Raw genomic sequence first — 13,916 nt, 5'->3', positions numbered from 1 at the left:
TTGTGTTTTTCATCGTTGAAGGGAAATCTGGGAATGTATCATGCATCTGTTTGCCTTGCTTTGTGGGCTGAATGGATTGGTTTGGTTTGGGATGCTGCATGCGGATTGGAGGGGACTTATTGGGGTACTTCAGCATAGGTCCCTATAAAGGTGGCTTCGCTGAAGCTTTTCAGAGAAGAGAACAGGCTGCAAAACTAGAGTTATATTACCCAATTTGCTCTCTGTCAGCATGTTCCTTCAGGAGGATACGTAAAATAATCCTTACATTCTGCATGAATATTCCTCTATTGCTATGAAGAGTTAATTTTACATAGCACAGTGGAATAATATTAAATGGCAGGTCTGCTACATCAGTCCTGTGCTGTCCTGAAGAAGAAAGATTATAACAGAAGTGTCTGTACAGTAAAAAAAACTGTTCAGCAGACCCATGCAGACAACTTTTACAGGAAGGAAGGGAGCATATAAGCATTTGCTTATTTCTGTTGAGCTCATGGAAAACAGACTCATATTTACTGAAATCTATTTTCTTTTCCACATATCAGCACAAGTCTAATGCAGCCTTCTCTATATTGCTGATCTACCTTGTACAGATGGCATTGAGTAGGGCAGTGATTCTCAAACTTTTGTACTGGTGACCCCTTTCACACAGCAAGCCTCTGAGTGTGAACCCCCCCTTTATAAATTAAAAGCACTTTTTTTATATATTTAACACTAATATAAATGCTAGAGGCGAAGCAGGATTTGGGAATGGAGGCTGCAGCTCACCACCGCGACCCCTTGAGGGGTCACGACTCCCAGTTTGAGAACACCTGGAGTAGGGACATCAGAAGTTTATGGCATGAACTGGGAAGCAAATTTTGCTGTTATATGTGAATATATGTGTATAATATTCATATAATAGTTGCCGAGAAGATTTAAATGGATAAAATGCACATTTTAGTTTTTTTTCTTCTTCTGAACCTCACGATGGAATAAACAGGAAACAGGCAAAACCAGAAAATAACTTCCCTTTGTTCAGTGGTCTTAAACTATACATCTATGATGATGTGTGGTCTAAACTGAGGGTTTTTCTGTAATGTTCAAGGCTTAGCAAAATTTATTTTTTATGTGTAACCGGTGATGGTTGCGCATGACAGTAAAAATCAGGTGAGTAATTTTATGTGGTACTGAAAAGGGCATTTGGAATTATAAATGTATAATTTTAGAGTGCCTAGAGTAATATTTTTCAATTAGGAAGGAGTCATATTTAATTAGAAAGGATCTGTTTTAAAAAGACTTAATTTTTTAAAAGTGCTTATGCAAGGAAAAGGTGCATCACATAAAGGTGTAGAGACAAATATATGCAGGATCTCATTTCTCAGGCTAGCCAACAGGTCAGAGGTATTTCAGCAATAAGAAAGCAGAGGGACAATTACTGGTAGTTATACAGCAATCTAAAAGAATAGACTTCAGGGAAAGTTGATGAACTAATATGATGGATAACTACAGTAACATTTGCTGCTGGGAAATGTTTTTCTGCATTAGAGTTTTCAAACCATAAGTGTCTTTAATTGGACAGAGTTTTGTTTTGCCCCCACTTGCTAATTTATTTTCTAGGATGATATTCTAATGGCTTTGCATTTCATAGCAGTCCAAAATTGGTTTAAATAAAATGATATTCATTTTGATGCACTACTAAGTGGAGCTCTGTGGTGATGGTGCAGGCTGCCACTAGCAAGCATGCAGACACTGTAGCTTCATCTCTGTTAGAAATAAAAGGGACTCTTTAGCTGGAAAGACATTGAGGGGAGACAGTCTATTAACTGATGAATGTCCCCACTTCACTGCCAGCTGAAATAGTGACAAAATGTTCTCCACATCTATATCTGTACTAGTGTTGCAGCACTGACTATTGAGTTACTGTGAGTATGCCACAAAGTCAGTAGTAAGAGAATTTTAACTGCAGTGTGTCAAATATAAATCTACACATATGTGTATGTACATAAAATACATCTTTATATATTCTGTATTTTTGGCTATGTATTAAATTCTGCCATATGAGTACATGAAGATTGCTATTGCATGTACATAATGCATCTCAGTGTGTTCTCTTTCAGCAACCTGAGGTGGCCATACAAAGCTAAAGGATGATAAATGTAAGACACAGAATGAGTTAACAATGTAAGATCAGTCCATTGGCTTACATTAATTGAAACATTCCAGGCTCTGGCACAATTTTTGATGGATGAAGTTGAGTCCATGTTTCAGTGTCTTGGCCATATTATAAGAAAATTTGGGGAAACAAGAAGAAAATTGGATTCTAGGATAAGGTACAACTGTCCAAAATTTTTGGGAGGCTTAATGTTTATCAGTAAAAACATTACCTGATAATTTTGAAATAACTCATCCCTTCATCATTTTGTGGGAGATAAACAGAGTTACCCGCAGTTCCTTGTAGGTAAGATCTTTCAGATGAGACTTTAAAAGCTGAGTTTCTGTCTGCTCTGTGTGTAAATTAAAAGTGCCATGGCATTGTTGGAAGAGTTTTTTTGCCCCCGTTTGCTTGATCAGAATTTCATTCCTTCTTTTTCCTCAGCTGTTGTACAACATGCTCTGTTGTGTCTATCTGTCTGGCTACTGCCTTTTACCCAAGAAGTGGCAGCATTCAAGTGGTGCTGTATATGAACAAGCCTTTGGTATCTCTTCAGGATGTAGAATGCTGTCTGAATGTAAATTACTATGAAAATCATCCTAGATTTTAAAAAACACTTCCTCTTCAGTGTCAACTTTAAGAGAAATAAACAATTTTAAAGAGTTACGCACATTTACGTTCCATATGTTAACATGAAATGCAGTTGCATTTTATTTTTTGCCCCATGATTAGCGTTGGAAAAGTTTTACGCTAGCTGAAGTTGCTGTAATTTAGAACAACTTTATGCATATACATATGTGCATGCCCGTCAATAACAGGAAGGGAATCTATACATTTCTAGGAGATTTTAGTGCAGTCTCTTTTGCAGGTTTGGTGTGCATAACCACTGAATTCTTCAATGGCGCCCTGCCAGCACCAGCTGCTTGTTAAAGGAGCTTGTGCCAGTACATTGGTGCATCAGTTGTTGAGAATCCATCCCCCCAGTATAAACATTCATATACACACATTTTTCTATTACCCAGCCGGTGACTTTCTAAAAATAGCTGTCTTGCCTGGCACATTGAGACCATGGACCCCTCTGGACACAATGGGAAATTCTGAATTAATCTGGTTTGTAATTTTTTAGATCCTTGGGTAACTGCTCACTGTAGAGGGGAGATTACATCTGGGAGTTCTGCCATACCGTCAGCAAATTCTTGCCCAAACCAGAATTACACAGAGAACAAAGTAATTGATAGCCAGTATATAGCAATGTCTTCAATGCTACTGAGTAGAGGTACCAAGGGACTTGCCCTGCAGCCCTTAATTAGTTTAGTAGTCCCATTGAAGTTAATGGGACTATTCAGGTAAGTACCTCTGGCTAAGCAGGACTGCAGGATCTGGCTCAAAGCACAATGAAGCAGGAGAAATTAAAGTAAATGAGATAAATGTATAGTTCATGGATTTATCTTTTTCCATGTGTTGTACACAAAAAATTGAATGTTCCAATAAAGAACAGTTAACATTTATTTCAGTTGTGCTACTCATATGAAAGAAAAATATCAACACTTTATTTTAGTATCTTATTTGCTGCCTCCGAAACCCTACAGACAATTGTATGTGTGTGTAGATTAAAGAAGAGTATAGGTTGAGTGCAAAATTATTATTTTTTTGTGGCCTAAACATCTCTTTATGTATAGTATACATGCATTTAGTAAAATCCTTCACTAGCATAGGTCCTGATTGGTGTTTGGAAGATACTGTAGGTAGTGTATTTTGTTAGTTACTTTTCATGTCATTAACATAATGCACTTAGTTAGGCATAGGAAACATGCAGGCACCTGTATTATCTTTAATTACCGGAGTAATATTGTGCAAGTTTCTTCTTCCTAATTAAAATAGCTTCTGCCGCTAACACATAAGGAAATGAGAATTAATCTTTTTGTGTGTGTTATGATGGATCTCAATATTGTTCACATCTGGATTCCTTTTCTTTGAAATCCTATTAAAAATGGCACTTGGGCTTTTAAAATTGTATTTGTGAGGCACTTTCTTTCCACTGAGCTTGTTTTTTAGATAGAGGGCTTGGAAATGACAAAGAAACTAAATGTAATTTCTCTTGATTGGCAACTGAGAGCTTTCCCGGATGAAATAAGTTTGCACTGTGCCAAATGGTTGACTTTTCTAGAATAAAAACTCTAAAGGGTAATGCGAAAAGTCCTCTGGTTAATATATTGGCATTCCCAGAACCCACTAAAACTCAGGCAGGTTGCCAGACACCACTTAATGAGGATGCAGAATGTCTGGCACAAATCCACATGAACAACAGCAAAGAAGTTTGGGGGTGGGACTGTGTATGCGGTGGGAGGAGGAGTGGGGAAGCTGCATGCCCACACCCATTATTAATTTTTAATTACTGTATTTTTCAGTTAAGCTTAACAGAAATTCTCTCTAACAGATTCCGAAAGCTTTGTATGCACAAAAATTTGGATGTGTAAAATTAAAATAACCCTGGTTTGTGGCAGAACTATATAGGGATTATTTTGTGAGGGTTTCTTGTGTGTGTGTGTGTGTTTTGTCGGTGGGGAGGGCATGGAAGAAGAATGGGAAATGATGGTTATTTTATGAAGTTTTGTTGTTTGCTAAAACAGAAAAGCATTTAAGAAACTCTGTCTGTCAGACAGTTTGTGACAGTGCAAGTCAGTGCTTGCCAAGAACCAGGCAGACAGACTGTTAAAGTTACATGACGGGGATAAATAAATTACTGCTGTCTGAAAGACATACAGTCACTGCAAACCTGTGGTGTTCCATTGCCTGCTGTGGTTGTGTTTGCTTAAGTTTTGCCTCATGGCAAGTCTTCTGCTCGCTGATGAGAATTTTGTGACTTAGTTCAGAAATACATATAATTTGGTTGTAACAGTAAATATATCCATCCTATATTTTGTTAGCTGTTTTTTAGGATTCCGATCCCAAGTTTGAACCTTCCTCACATGAACTTCACACTACCTTACGTAAAGCAGCACCCATTTCTATTTGTAGGCTTGGTCTGGATAAAACTAAATTATGTCCTCTTTACATCTTGAGCTCCTGGCATTTTTGACGTGATTATGTAATACAGATACACCTGTGAGTGTTTAGGTGTATATGTCCCAGAATGAACCAATGGAGGGTAGGGGAAATGCGTGGGGAGAACTGAGACAGTTGTGTGGAGCTCTTTGTTGGTGGTATAATGTACTTTAATCTCTGCCAATGTAGATTTCTAATTGGCTATGTGACAGTTGCAGCAAGTACTCCTGGAGGAATTCTGTGCCAAAAAATTCTCACTCAATGTTTTAAAATTCTGCATATTTTATTTGTCTAAATTATGCAATATAATCACACCAGTTTCAATTATTTTGGTAATTTATTTAAACTACAGTACAGTGGATGGAGAATGGGAGTGGGGAGCATTGGAGGAAATCCCCAAACCCCCTTTGTCTGATAGTAATGTAGTTAGATTTGACCCTTTATTTCTAGTTATTAGTCAACGAATATGTGTCGCCATATGCTCATATTACATCATAGGCAGCTGAAGAGCAAGTGAGGGACAGGGAATCAAACTCACAATTTATATTGGCTACTGACCATCTTCAGAAAAGTCAGTAATAAACAGTTCATGAAGTGCATTTTGATAAGAACATTTTTCAATCAAAAAATTTAGACCAGTTCTGATCACTAAAGCATCATAAGCATTTATCAGGCCATATTGTCATTTACAATAAGGCTCCTTTACACCACTCTGGCAATGTAAAGGAGCCTTAAATCTTTTATACCAGTTTTATACTGCTGGGGGAATTCACTAAGAACAATGGAAACAATTCACTAAGCAGGCAGGCTGCTACATTCTGCTCTGCCCGAGGGGACTGAGCCTGCCCCATGCCAACCTCCTCAGAAACACCCTGAAGCCCTGCCCCTCCACGCCAGACGTGCTGCAATAGCAAGTGAGAGGGACAAAGTCTCATTTGCTTGCTCAAATGCCCAGCCCCCTCCCCCAGGCAGTGATTGACGTCTCCCCATGCATGCTCGCCTAGCTCCGTATCCCCCCCAGAGGTGATTTACATCTCTGCAGGCTACTCTGGGTGCACAAACCAATGCGCCTGCACTGCCAGGGAGGGGCGCATGACCGCTCTTGTGGCTTCCCTTTGCTTCCCTGTCAGAAGTAATTTTTCTGCAGGGAAGCAAAGAAATCTGCGGGGGACATGAATTCTGCACGTGCACAGTGGTTCAGAATTCCCCCATGAGTAAACAAGCTTCATGGTCTCATCTTAGTAGTAGGTGGACATTGTGCCCAAATTTCCAAATCATTCATTTAGGACCAGTTCCAAATAAGAGGGAATATATCATAGAAAAGAGGCAGCAATAAAATGTTGCAGATGAGAATGAAGATGTATTGGGATAGTAGTTGCAGTCCATTCATTATGGTTGGCACCAGCTAGTGATGTGTTTTTCTTTCATGTTAAATAGATTAATTTGAAATAAAAGAAGAGAAAATATCACAATATTTTATAACGTAGTCTGAAGTTGACCTTTCAAAAACAGTAAAGATGAAACCTTGAACTTGCTATTGTGTATGTAAAATACCAGGTGCAGGCATTGCATCATATATATTTCCCATCTTCTGCATAATTTTCTGACATTAATATTTCACTTTGACTGTAATGCTCTCTAGTCCGTATGTTGCTCTAAGGTTGTCTGTGTTTTTTAGTAAGGTTTGGTGTGGTCTGAACGTTTGTGTCTGGCTGAAGATCCTCTCAGCTGAATAGTTCTATCACAATCCTTGGACTATGAGCATGAAATCTGTTTAGTTATGGTCTTGGAGCAGAATATAAAGTTCTTATGAAGCATTAGAATAAATGTGAACTTATAAATACAGTAAATGCCCTAAACTTTCCCAGGAGGAGAACAAAATGTCCTCCTTATGAGGAATTCTATATTTATTCATACTCCTAAAGTAAGCAATGTTTCACTGGTTTAGTGACCGTCTGAGCATCACATCGTTATATTCTGATACAAGGTTACTGTACTTCGTTTTTCATCTTCATTGGTGTCCAGCATTATGATACTCATTGTAACAACATTTTAATTTTAAAAATAGAATTCCCATCCTTCTGGGTTCCAAAAGATGTTAGAATGAAAGTGTGTGTGTGGGGGAGAGGGGGATGGGGGGCAGGGGTGTTAAGTAACCTCTTTTTATTGTGTAGCTGTGTTGACACAGTTACAGTTTTGGTTTCTCATAGCTAAAAACTATTTGCATTCTTCCGTTTCATGAAGGGACACTCTGTGACCGAGACACAGGAAAGATATTGCAGACCAATCTATTCGACACCTGTCCTCTACCAGTAAGACTGGAGTGAAGCTGCTTTAATGTATGCATTAATTAAAGAATGAGTCATTTTGACTTATGACATGTAAACTCCTGTAAAAGTAGCCTTGGCTTTTTTCTGACACCTAGAGCAAGGATTAGTATGAAAGTATGCATTTGTGAGCTCTCACCAGTAGGGCTAGGTAAAGCTATTCTATGGGGTTTCCTGAATGTAGATGTTTTTGTTTAAAAGAGGGGACATGTTCAGATCTAAATGCTACTGTTACAGCTAGAGCTTACTGCCCTCATTTAACCACAAGTTATTTTGTTCAATATGTTCACTTCCATAGTGAGGAAGAAGAATTCCTTCCCCTGCAGAGAGTATTCCTCAGTGAAATTCTATGTCCCATGCTATGCAGACTAGCAGATTGTAATGGTCCCTTTTGCTCTTAAAATATCTTAAATCGATGAAACCTTTGTTCGCATTTTCAGCAGAGGCAATAGTCTGTCAAGAGTGACTTCACTGTCTCATATCTTTTAGGTCAGAGTTGAAGAACATTTTGGGTAGTGGGTGGTGTGGCTTGTGCTGTACCTGATTTGATCTCCAGAGTTGTCAAGCTGGCACCTGTCATGAGAATTGAAATTCACAAACACTTTTTAAAAAACAAAGTTTTGTTTTAGTTTTTGTGCTGCTCTTCCACATATCATCCTAACAGATGCCTGGCCTCCTAGGATTTGACTAGTGTTAAGCAAAATGAAACTTGAATATTTGCAAATCTTATGTGGAGGAGACATGCAGTTCATTGCCACTCCAAAGCAAGTGACTATAAACATTTGTAGGAAGCTAATCCTAAATGTGTCTGGTCTGCCTCAGTGAGGAACAATTGCTGACACACACAGGTGTTCATATGAGAGCCTTTTTTCTTCAAATGTTGCCTGGGAGAAAATGTAAAAAATAGAGAGAAAAAAAGAGTCTTTACCAACTGCTTTGCCCGCAGTGTTCAATGCATAAGGTTGTGTAAGTGTATGTGTGTAAGTGAGAGAGAGAGAGAGAGAGATGTGTTCGGTTTTACCCTCAGTCCAATACCCAGCCAGCTGCAGGGCCGCCCCGGGGCGGGGGGGTGGGGGGCGGGCAAGTGGGGCAATTTGCCCCAGGCCCTGGGCCCCACAGGGGCCCCCACGAGAATGTCGGAGGCTCCCCCCTGCCTTCGCCTTCACCCATCCCTCGGCGCCTCAGTGCACCGCATCCAGGAGCGGCCCTGGACAGCACTGCAGTGACGTGGCCTGAGCTCCTCCCATTCAGAGCCGGGTGGTAAGGGAGAGGGGCTGTGAGCGGCGGGAGCTCAGGTCCTGTGGAGCCACGCCGCTGCAGCTCTGTCCAGGGCCGCTCCTGGACGCGGCGCACTGAGGCTCCAGGAGAGGGGAGAGGCGGGAGTAAGCAGCATGGTAAGCCCCTCTGAGCCAGACACCCCCCTGACCCCCAGCTCCGAGCCCAGCCCCTCTGAGCCAGACACCCCCCCCACCCCCTCAGCCCTGACCCCCAGCTCCGAGCCCAGCCCCTCTGAGCTGGGCACCCCCCGACCCCATCCCCCAACAGCCCTGACCCCCAGCTCTGAGCACAGCCCCTGTGAGCTGGGCACCGCCTGACCCAGAGCCCAGCTCCACCCAGCTCTGGGCAACAGCAGCGCCACGCCCAGGCAGCGACAGCCCATTGGCACCAACCATCACCCAGCGACAGCCCATTTATGTAATTGAAAATGTATACATACCCTTAAAGCATTTAATGTTTTTAAATAATGTATTTCGTGTATTTTCAAATTATTAAAAATGTATTTCACTGGTTATTTTTTACATTTCCAAATACATGTTACTATAGTATTGCAACTTTTTTTTATGGAAGGGGCCCCCTGAAATTGCTTTATCCCCAGGCCTCCTGAATCCTCTGGGCGGCCCTGGCCAGCTGTAGAGTCTAGTAAGTTGGGCCCTATGCCTCCTCCCATTCCCACAGGCTCCGTGTTAACTTCTGACAAGACCCAGAGACAGAAGATAAAGTCCCTGCCAGTTCCCATACTACTCCCCCAAGATGCATCTCAGGTGCGTTCAAATGTTCCAGTCAGGCTCTTATGGCTTCCAATTAGTGCTTTTTCTTCCCCTTTGTTTTTTTCAATCCAGAGTTAAACAAGACATTATGTGAGTCAAAGCTTCCGCCACCCTAGTGTCTGTTTAATTTACCTTCATTTACCCCTCACCCTGTCAGCCTAACTACAGTAAACCCAGGCATAGATCCCTGTGGGATTCTGAGGAAGAAGGGAAAATGTCTTAATCTTTGGTGTCCGACTCTGAGCTTGTCTCTCTGAGGAATTTTTTTGAATGCAGAGGCCAGGGCATGAGCCACTTAAGAGTAGTAGTCAAGGCACTACACCTGTCTGAGGATTCTGTACCACCTACTGCCTTCAATGACCTCCCCAAAAAGAAAAAAGCTTTCTGTACTGTTTCCTATTAGAGGAAAGGATTGATGTTTTGGACAAAATGCATATAAGCACTGTAAGGAGGAAAAAGAACCTGTGTCTCCTTACCAAAAACCATCCCTATACTGCAGGGTGCTCTAAGATATGTTGTGTTCCCTCATACAAAGCATCTTCTTCTCTATGTAACCATCTGACAAGAAGACAGCGTCTATCTTAACAAAATAAGGGTTTGTTTGGAGCAGCTTTAATTTCAGTTTATGTCACAAGAGCTCTTATTATCTCATTTAAGGATGTTGAGAAGGTGCTAGCCTCCCTTGAGAGGAGGAGAGATAAATTGGATCATGTCACTTTAGCTACTGCCTTTCTAGATGACACCTCTTTATATTTGCTAAACCCATGGGCAGTGGAGCAGTATCTGATAAACCCCCCTGGTCACTGAGTTTAGGAACATCCTAAAGCTCCTTTCCCAACCACTGTGAGTAAGTATACTTTTTGGGGTAGCCTATGTAAAACAGTTTTAAATCAGGGAATTTTTTTTTTTAAGTCTAGAGAAGTTCAGATATTTCCAAGATTGGTCAGTCCATTTCTGCTTAAAAGTTGAGAAACTTCTTTAGAAGATCATACCAGCCTCATAGATCTTCCCAGTTTGTGGCTTGGTGAGCTACAGTATATATTGAAGGGACAAGAGAAGATACTTATGGGGTCCCTATCCCAGTATTTCCAGTTTCTGACTTCCTGCATTTGCTACACTCTGACTCCCCTAAACTTGTTCCGGTGTTGGAGGATGGGTAGTTTTATTATTTTCTCAGAGTGGGGGGAAAAACTATCCAAGAAATGGTTTCCTGCTGTTTTTTCAGAGAATTACTACATAAAATTTCCTTCAATTTCCCTCATTTCAATAAATGTGTCCCTGAATCCTGCCAAAAGAGATGCTTATAAGCAAGCAAGCAAGTGTCCCATTCCTCCTAGATATTTGTGCTAGTCTTCCTGTCCCTTCTGAGAAGTTAGATGAAGACATTTACTCTCTAGTGCTGAAGGATATAGAAGCTTCAGAAGAGTCTTGCATTTGAAATGGTTAAACTGCTTTTTTAGAAATACAAGAAATTCCAGATAGAATCTTTGTTCTCAATAGCAGCTGTACAACAGAGAACTTTTAGCATCTACAGGTCTGAAAGGTGCCTAGCTTTCATAATAGCAATTTCAGAATCTCATCACAAATACTTAAGATTCAAGTTCACCCAGTCCTTTCAGTTTTCACCAAGCTCGTCTAACACAACTCCATGAATGTTCTCCTAGAATCTGATTATAGTAGCAGCCACCTCTAATAGGGAGGCTTTCTGGTTCTGTCATATTTATACAATTGCTAAAAGTCAAATTTATTTCATAGACCCATGTTGTGATTCAAAAAAATGTGCTCCCTTCTTTCATCATAGGGGTTTATAATAAGACGTCAAGAAAGAACTAATCCATCTGGGAGCTTGCATCAGTACTTGGGAGAGCCATATGTGACTGCTTCAGACGAGGCTTCAGAAAATGGTTCCTCTAGCAACCAAGGTGCCCTCACAGACCCATCCATCTGCCAGACAGTCCTGCAACTCATTGGCTTAATGACTTCTGTCTTTGATTTGATGTCTCTTCACAGCAGAGCTCCACTTTCCTCCCTACTGTAAGTGATCTCACAAATTTCATGCTTTGGAGAAGAAACTTTTCATTCTGGAGAACGTCAGGAAGTCTGTTCTCTGGTGAACCCAACCTGCTCATCTTCTCCAGGGGACTGGGCTCTTCAGTCCTGATGAGACTACTGTAAATGATACTCTAGTCTTCTTGGATAGGGAGCCTGTGCAAACCAGGCGTCTGGGTAGAGAAGGGCTCAATAGACTGGACGTGAAACCTATCTGACCTCACAAGCAGGTAGAATCCAGTCAAGCTGCTAGTTTTATTTTAGCACACAGAGCTGTATGAGGATTTGCTGCAACAGCAGTTGGAAATCTAATTTGCATAACTGTGTATAAACCAGATGCTTACAAATTTCACTTTATTGCTTAATGGAAATGCTCGTCAGATGGTTGAGGTGTCCATAGCCTGCAGTGTGTGTGTATATATAGTATAGATATTTGTATTCTTAGATGACCCTGTAGAGTTAAGAGCTACAGGAATTATGTGCTGTGGGGAGATAAACCCTGTAAACTTCAGATGGTGCTTGTACTTTTTGTGGTAAAATTGTGCACATTGAGACTGGCTGTCACAGGATCGATCAATCCTTTTTTCCAGCCTCTCTCTCTTTTTGTTTATTTTTAGTCTAAAGGGGCTAAGTCTCTGTTGCAAAGTCTAGGCTGATCTCTGATTTCTAATCCTTCCACCAGCCAAACAGTCTAGCCGAGAAGGGAGCAAAACTGCTCTCAGTAGCAGTACAGCTTGATTCTTTATTGCGATGATCAATATCTACAGGGTGTGCTGCCTCAACAAGTCTACTGGAAACATAGAAACCTGGAGGATAAAACATTTTATTTTATTAATGGTAATTATATGAGTAAATCTGTTCCTGTACTTTGAGCAGAGGTAATTCTGTCTTTAATACTTAAAAAAAAATAAATTATACAGCAGAAGAACAGTAACATAAATCTGAATGAAGATACAACAGTGAGTCAGTCCTGGCAAAGAACCGATGTGCAAGGACTCTTATTCCTGTGTAGTTTCATTGATTTCAGTGGGATTCTGTGTGGGTGTAAGAGCCCTCCCTGCTTGCATCAGTTTGCAGAATTCAGGGTTTAGGACACTAACCTGCAGGGGATGAGAGATAAGAAGCACAGAAAGTGAGCTTAGCTCTTCCCTGTGGGCTAGAGAGTAGTCTTAGTGCGATATTTTTATGTAGGGGGAATGCAGGTTGTGTGCAGTGGTGAAAGCAGATTGCAATAGGAGGGGGAACTCTCGTAACATCAAACATGGAAGAGGGGAGCTCTACTTAACAAAGCTAAAGAAGAGGAGGGGCAGTTGCGCTCCCCTCTCTCTTAGTTTAAAGTTGGATTATATGAAGGGGTAAGGGTGCTAAGGTCTTCCTAAAAGAACATTTTGATGCTAATGTTTGGCTGCCAAAGTCTTCATTTCAAGACTTGAGCATGTTTTTCCCCCCTACTTTCTGAAAAGCTTCTATGTGGGCAGTTGCTTTGTCAAGCTGAAAAAACCCTAGCACTGTAGAGAGGTGATAGGACGAAAACATAGAATGGGTGCAGAGGGGAGTGACTAAAAGCCAGTTTACTAAAGGTCCAGAAGATGAGTGCTGAAAAAGAGAGGTTTCTAGCAACTCCTGTAGTAGGTAGGAGGAAAGATTATCTACTCTAGAGTGGCTGGAAACTAATGTGGGTGAGCACTGAGGTTGGAACACTGTATTTGAAGAAACAACAAGGTGTCTGGTGGCACCTTAAAGACTAACAGATTTATTTGGGCATAAGCTTTCGTGGGTAAAAACCTCACTTCTTCAGATGCATCTGAAGTCTTTAAGGTGCCACCAGACTCCTTGTTGTTTTTGTAGATACAGACTAACACGGCTACCCCTTGATACTTGTGTTTGAAGCAATCCCTGCTATTTATTTCCTCACGGTGTGTTATTTTAAAGGGTGTCTATAAGATTGCTATATTCTCTTGCTGTGTACTTCCTGTGAAGTTTTCCAGTTGGAGGAATTCTTCAATGATATGTGCTAAATATATATAGTTCTGCACACATTTTCTTCATTGCTTTTAGCATAATAATACTATCTGGTGCCAAAGAACCACTGCCAATCCTCCTCCTCCATATTGTATAGCAGCATGGAGTATCTTGTTTTGCTGGATCCTGCCAGTATGCAACTTTGTGTAGCAATATCTGGTCACCAATGATGAGTTAAGATATCTTCACCTACAACTAGAGCTAAAGGGGAACTGGATTTTTCATTTCATGGGAAAATCCACATTTTTTCCATTCCAAAATGGAACAAAACTTACTTTAAAAAAAATCCCCACA

At 40.8% G+C, this 13,916-nt stretch overlaps 1 protein-coding gene across 3 annotated transcripts in view; it reads left to right on the top strand.

The window, feature by feature from the left end:
• LDLRAD4 (low density lipoprotein receptor class A domain containing 4) overlaps positions 1-13,916 on the top strand; it is a 426,827-nt gene that overhangs the window by 889 nt on the left and 412,022 nt on the right. The window lies entirely within an intron of this gene.

The sequence above is a fragment of the Trachemys scripta genome, chromosome 2 (genome assembly GCF_013100865.1).
Source record: "Trachemys scripta elegans isolate TJP31775 chromosome 2, CAS_Tse_1.0, whole genome shotgun sequence".
Classification (NCBI taxonomy): Eukaryota; Metazoa; Chordata; order Testudines; family Emydidae; genus Trachemys; species Trachemys scripta.
This window is presented reverse-complemented; position numbering and strand designations above follow the sequence as displayed.